Source organism: Crocuta crocuta, unplaced genomic scaffold (genome assembly GCF_008692635.1).
Source record: "Crocuta crocuta isolate KB4526 unplaced genomic scaffold, BGI_CrCroc_1.0 scaffold396, whole genome shotgun sequence".
Taxonomy (NCBI): domain Eukaryota; kingdom Metazoa; phylum Chordata; class Mammalia; order Carnivora; family Hyaenidae; genus Crocuta; species Crocuta crocuta.
Window position 1 is genome coordinate 2,244,492 of NW_027533259.1, and position 7,053 is coordinate 2,251,544.

Genomic DNA, 7,053 nt, shown 5'->3' on the forward strand with positions numbered 1-7,053 from the left:
AATGAGAGGATACTCTATACAGTATTTGGTATTTGTTTTTTAACCTAACAATATGTGGACATCCCTAAAGGGTAACAGATAGAGAATCTTACTTTTTGCTTTTTAACAACTACATAGTATTGCTTAGAGCAGATATTTCATAATTAATTGCCACTACAGCAATGTTGTAACAAATATGCAGTAGTCTTATATTCTCATGCTTTTATTTTGATAAGATAGATTCCCAAAAGTGAAATTTGTGGGTAGAAACATATGTGTGTATTACATTTTCATGTATTACTTATGACCAGATTTCAAAAGTCTGGCAATTCATCCTTAAGTACCACCAGGAATATCTGAGTGTGAGTGTTTTCCAACATCCTTGACAGCACTTGATTTTTATCATTCTTTGTAATTTGCCTACAGCTTTTACCTGTATTTGTCTAGTAGTTTGAGCATTGTTTATGATTATTGTCCAGTTGAATTTACTGTTTTGTGAAGTAGCCATTCATATCCTTTGGCAATGTTTCTATTGAGTTGCATATATATTATTATTAATTTTTAGAGTTCATTGTATATTGATGGTATAATTGTTGACAATATATGTTGTAAGTATATTTTCCTTGTTAATGATGCAAGAAGAAATCTAGAGTAGTGCCCAGTTTTTGGAGCTAGATACTCTGAGTTCAAAATCTAGGCTTATTATTTATTGGTTGTGTGATCTGGGACTACAGATTCATCATCTTAAATATGGGGAGATAATAGTACCTAATTCATAGAATGGGATAAGGGTTAAATGACTTAATAAATATAAAACATGTTGAAGAGCATCTGGTGTACAGCATGCTAAGTTTTATACTACGAATTTATTAAACTAGTTTTTTTCAGTTTCCATGTCTGTCATCACATCCTGTGATGAAAAAGAATAGTTTTGTTTTTATTTTCCAATATTTATATGAATTTTTTTGGTCCCATGTATTAGCTCTGAAATGATGTTGAATAATGTCAATGTGAGTATTCCACATTGTTCCTAATTTCAATAGAAATGGCTCTGGTTTTACTGCTTAATTTGACGCTGGCTCTTGGTTGTGGCAAACAGTCTCTGTCATATTTTTGCCTCACTTCTATTTTATTTGGAGGATTTTAATTTTTTTAATGTTTTGTTTATTTCTGAGAGAGAGAGAGAGAGAGAGTGAGCAGGGGAAGGTCAGAGAGAGAGGGAGGCACAGAATCTGAAACAGGCTCCAGGCTCTGAGCTAGCTGTCAGCACAGAGCCCGACGCGGGGCTCGAACTGACTAACCATGAGATCATGACCTGAGCCGAAGTTGGACGCTTAACTGACTGATCCACCCAGGCACCCCTATTTGGAGGATTTTAAAATTAGGAATGTATGGTGTAGTTTGATATATCTTGTTTTAGTATACTATCATTACAATTATAAGAATGCTCATTTTCACACTCAATTTGTTGGTATAATGAATTGTCCTGAAAGACTGTTTATACTAAAGTATAATTGTGTGTCTAGAATAAACTCAGATTGTGTTTCTTTTTATTTACTGCTGCATTAGATTGATAATATTTTACTTAGAATTTTGCATCTATATTCATAAAAAATTGATTTATAAGTTTCTTATCTGTACTACCCATTGGGTTTTGTTAATAAGGTGTTGGCTATCCTTTCTCGGCCTTTTGGCTATGATCAAGTGTAGTATCTGTTCTTATCAGTTTAATAAGGTGTTGGCTATCTGGATAAAATAGAGATTAATGCATTTTTCTATGAGCTAGAGTACGTTAAAAGACGTGACTCGTCAGTATTTTAAGACTAACTGTATCTGTAAAGCCATCTGTGTCTGTAGATTTTTTTAAAGGTACATCTTCAGTTATCTTTTACGATTATTGGTCTGTATATATTCTTCATTCTTTTCTTGGATTAATTTTGTTAATTTATATATTGCTGAAAAATTACTCCATCAATAAACTTAGATTTTCAATTTTATTGCCTTGAGTTGCAGAGATTTCTCCCCCACAATTTCTATAGTCTCTTCCATATCTGTGGTTAAATCTGTATCTTTTTTTAATGTTTATTTATTTTTGAAAGAGACAGACAGAGTTCCAGCAGGGAAAAGGCAGAGAGAGAGGAGGACAGAATCCGAAGCAGGCTCCAGGCTATGAGCTGTCATCATAGAGCTGGACGCGGGGCTCCAGCATGAACCCACAAACTGTGAGATCATGACCTGAGGTGAAGTTGGACACTCAACTGTCTGAGCCACCCAGGCACCCCTAAATCTCTCTTTTTTTTTTTAAAACCACGTATATTTTGCTTTCTTTCTTTTTTCTTAATCAATTTTTTTTTCCTTTTCCTTAAAGAACTCACTTTTAGAAAGATTGCGTTTCAAATAAGAGTTAATTGAAATAGAAAAAAGTGAGACACAGGCAGAAAGGAGAGCAAGCCGAGAGAAAGGCCCTGAGATGGGAAGCGGACATCCGGCTCACAGCTACACCTCACCATTTTGCCTATAATTAGTATTTCAGAGGCTAGACAAAGCCATTATGTTCTAGCTATCAGATTGTCAGAGGTAGCTTGCCACAGTACTGGGACTACAAAAAGATTTCAACTCATGTAGCAGCTTAAATAGATTGGAACCTGCACTCCTCTGTGTTGATTAAAATACTGTAACCATATTTCTGACAATAGGTGTATTTAGTAGATTTTGGCCCAAGTTTCTTTCTTAGCTGTGCCTGGAAGACTGTAGGCACTCAACCAGTAATTGTTGGATTGTATGAATCTCTGCTGAATAGTCTTAAACTCGCCGGGCCTTGCCATTGGCATCTATAAAATGGAGAGATGATACCAACCTCATGGGTTTATTTTAAGGATAAAATACAATGATTACTTCTGTATGCAAGTATTTTCTCAATTATTTAACGGTTATGAAAATGTGACATCTGTGGCTTGAAACCTACCAAACTTAGACTGCTAGACTGCTGAGTCATCTACCTAACACTGATTGTATTTTTTTCTCTGACCATTGTTTAAGAGTTTATCATTCGATAAGAAGCAGTTTACAAAATAAATACAGTTCAGCAGCAATAGAAAGCTCATTGCAATTTGGGGCAGCAAGTAGGGTCTGCCTGTTATATGGGAAGATGTGACCGCAGGGCTTCCTCAGTTCCCAAACTTCATCCTGTATACATTTTTAAAATTTACTAATTAGGTCAAACAATATATTTGACCATAAAACCACACATTGACCTAATTTGACATATTCTTCTCTCATTTGAGGTCCTAAAATTTCATCTGGCAGGATAATTAAGAAAATCATTGTGATTATTGAATCTTTGAAATGTAATTTTCTTCTTCCGTAAGATCAGATTTTCTCCTTGATATCTAATTTGGCCAAGGGGGGTAAAAACTCCATGTCATTTTGGCTTCAAGCGCTTAAAGAACACTGGCAATTGGTGGCTTAAAATGACTGTTGTAAAATAAATGCCTGCAAGACAACACAATCATATCCAGTTTCAGCAATGGTGAGCATTGGGTGATGCAGTCACCAAACCAGGGCTTTCAAAATCTTTGTATATTTACATATGATTTTCTCCCCTGGAGAACCAATCACACATGCTCACTTTAAACTTCAGTAAACCAGTTGCTATATATAGAGATCAGGACATCAGATGTCCCGACCAAGATCACCCTGCTTACACTGAATATTAGCAAAGCTCAAAATGTGGTGGATAGAAAAAGTTGTCCCCTCCTTTTAGATGCTAGAGCTCAGTCTAAGCTCGGTTATCCATAAGCAGGGAACACTCTTCCACTGAAGGTCATTTTGAGGTCAACATTATTTTTCAACAGTAACACAGTCCTCTCTTAAGTTGGCAGTTGTCATTTTCCCCGTTTTAACCTTTCCTTTGACCTGGAAATCCTAAGGCAGGCCATTGATGGCGGACCTTTATCAGGCTGCCCTAGAGTTAAAGCCATGACTCATTCTTAAATTCAGAGAAAGAGAGCTCAATGATTAACAGAGGCAGCAAGAAGGGCTGTAGTAGAAACCCATTCCCGAGGGCCCAGAAAGTGCTGCTTGTTGACATACAAAGTTAGGCCTTAGTATCAGCAGGCAAAGCTGCTTGCTCTCACTAACTCACTGGCCTCTGTCCCTTTGTGTATGGATCAGCTTTTCCACTGAGGTCAGAGAGCATGAGCCCCTTACACAGAGGAATGTGCTGTCCTCCGTGTGGGGTGCCTGGTCCCTGGGCCTTCTGCCTGGGAAGCATTTCTGACCTCACCTCATGTGGAGCCTGTGAAATGCTAATTTTTGGAGAAAATCTTCTCTCGAGCACTTTACATGACTCTTAGGAGAAACATGGCTTACCCATTGGAGAGGCTTCTGCAAAACGAGACAGAGGGCTAGACTTTATTTTCAGGGAAGTGGAGTTAGAAAATCCTTAAACTCGGGGTGCCTGGGTGGCTTGGTCAGTTGAGTGTCCAACTTTGGCTCAGGTCATGATCTCACAGTTTATGAGTTCAAGCCTCATGTCGGGCTCTGTACTGACAGCTCAGAGCCTAGAGCCTGCTTCATATTCTGTGTCTCCCTCTTTCTCTGCCCTTCCCCCACTCATACTCTGTCTCTCTCAAAAAACACTTGAAAAATGTAAGAAAATCCTTATACTCAATCCTCATACTACATATGACACATCTGATGGCCAATCTCAAACATGGATATTTTAACCTTGAAAGTATTTCAGTGCAGTATCTGAGAGCTATGCATTATAAAAGCATAAAATGTAGTCTTTTTTTTTTTTTTTGCCAGTTTTCTCAACCTATGATGCCCTAAAAATTAATCCTACTGAACAGAGAAAACATAAAGTGCTTAATACCTTTCATGTGAATTCTACCTTTACTTAAAAGGGAAGCCGCTAGTGGTTTTCACTGGGTGTACCTTAAATTAAGTTAGAAACTCTTATGAAATGGAAGATTTTGGGGATCATTAATATTTCAAACACTTCAGACAAAGCCCATCTAGAATAATTACAGGAATTTTAAAACTTGCAAGCCCATCATGCAGGCAGTAGTTTGGTGAACTAAAGTAGTTTTACCACAAAAAGGAACAATGTCATAAATAATTTTGTGAGTCTTAATAAAAAGAACTTATTAAGAGGAAAGCAATTAACAAAATCTAATAACTGGGAATCTAACTTTAAGAGTTATGAAACTTATCGCTATGAAGACATGCTTGCACACATTGGTGGCTCATATTTTGCGTACTAGTGCAAAATAATAATGATGATCGATGATTTTAAGGGCTTCAATTTGGCCAAACTGTCATATATATAATTCATAAAGTACTAAAATAATATTTTAAAAATAATCATAACTATAATTTCTTAAAAATGAGCATATAACTTATAGTTAGTAGACTTATTAAATTGAGTCAGAACTGTATTATTGGATTCTTAGGTTTATGGGTTCTTATAAGACAAAACTCACAAACCTTCTGGAGTAATCAGAACCATTATAGGGTTAGCAAAAGGATTGGGGATTTGATTAGAGATAGTTATAATCTGAAGTTTTAATTCTGTAGTCACCATTTGTAACACTCAATTACTTGACATAACCAGTTGGATCAGGGCACTAAAAATCATTGGTCCAAATTCAATTACATATCTCAATATTGAAGCTACAGCATTGGTCTTGTTATGAATACCTGCCTCACATTTTAATGTAAAATGTGTGATATTTAACACTTCCAGTATGAATTATATAAATGACAGAGAATTTGGCTAAGTTAAGGTTTTTAAATTATGACTACTTTTTACATTAATACCTGCAGCTTCAGTAACAACTTTGGAAACCAGGTCTCGACAGTGACCAGTTTTAAAAAGAGAGAGAGGGAGGCAAACCAAGAAACAGACTCTTAACTATAGAGAACAAATTGATGGTTGCCAGAGGTGACATGGGGGGGAGGGGGGTGTTAAATATGTGATTGGGAATAAGGACTACACTTGTCATGATGAGCATGGGTGATGTATGGAAATGTTGAATCACTATATTGTACACCTGAAATGAATATTACACTCTATGATAACTAAATGGACTTTAAATAAAAACTTTTAAAAACCCAGTGACCAGGTTCTTATAATTCTCAATTATAAGGCAAATTTTTGTCAATGCCTTTCTTTGATTAAATCTTTTAATACCAACGAACAATGAAATGTCCGTTAAACTATTAGGAAATACAATATATTATACTGGATTGTGTAATGCTGAGAAGTTTCTGTCTTCAACGAAATTGTTGGACCTGTCCCTGACTTCCAGGATTATCCACATTATAGTCATTAACTGAAAACTAAAGAACAGAAATGTGCCATTGTGCCCACTATGTGAAAAATAAAATCTCGTAATATCATAGGCATGGAAGTGACTTATCATTTCACATTTAGTGCTTTGTTTGAAGCTGACCCATGACCCATTTGAGATCAAAGTTCATGCAACTGGCAAGTAATGGTGGCATTATTGTGCGTCTGTGACATGTGAAGTGCACAAAAAAGGAATTCATAGACATAAATTGTTTGGCATGAACCAAGTCCCCTCTGAGCCTTAAGGATTTTCTCAAATGCAAAAGCGGATACAGAATGAGAAATAAATTATTAAAGGTAGCTGGTTTTGTTCTTTTTCTCCCTTCCCAAAAGGCTTGGGATTCCTCCTTCTTAAATATTTTTATGCCTTTCACAGTGAGTTTCATGGTCCATGACCCAAACTTTTACTAAACATGACAGAACTGTTAGCAGTGGAATAGTGCTATATTTCATCTATGTAACATGTTAAATAGGCTTTATGTTTAGGCTTAAACCCTAACTCTGATTTACTATATTTGGGGGAGGCTGTGAGGGGAGGGAAATCAACTCAGAATCAGAATGCAATGTTTGTTGTAACCTGCACAGAGCCAAAATCACTTCCATGTGCACTTAAGTGCCATGCATAGGCTAGACCGATAAAAAGGAAAAGAAGTCTGAAAACTTGAAAAGGAGGCCTGCCCTGGGACGAAAGAAGCCACTTATCTGCACAGGATTTGTGG

At 36.5% G+C, this 7,053-nt stretch overlaps 1 non-coding gene across 1 annotated transcript; it reads left to right on the forward strand.

Annotated features, from left to right (window-relative positions):
* Positions 1–1,653: 1,653 nt before the first annotated feature.
* Positions 1,654–1,841, forward strand: LOC144217434 (U2 spliceosomal RNA). Its single transcript, XR_013330909.1, has one exon. It is a non-coding gene; the product is annotated as a U2 spliceosomal RNA (small nuclear RNA).
* The last annotated feature ends 5,212 nt before the right edge of the window (positions 1,842–7,053 follow it).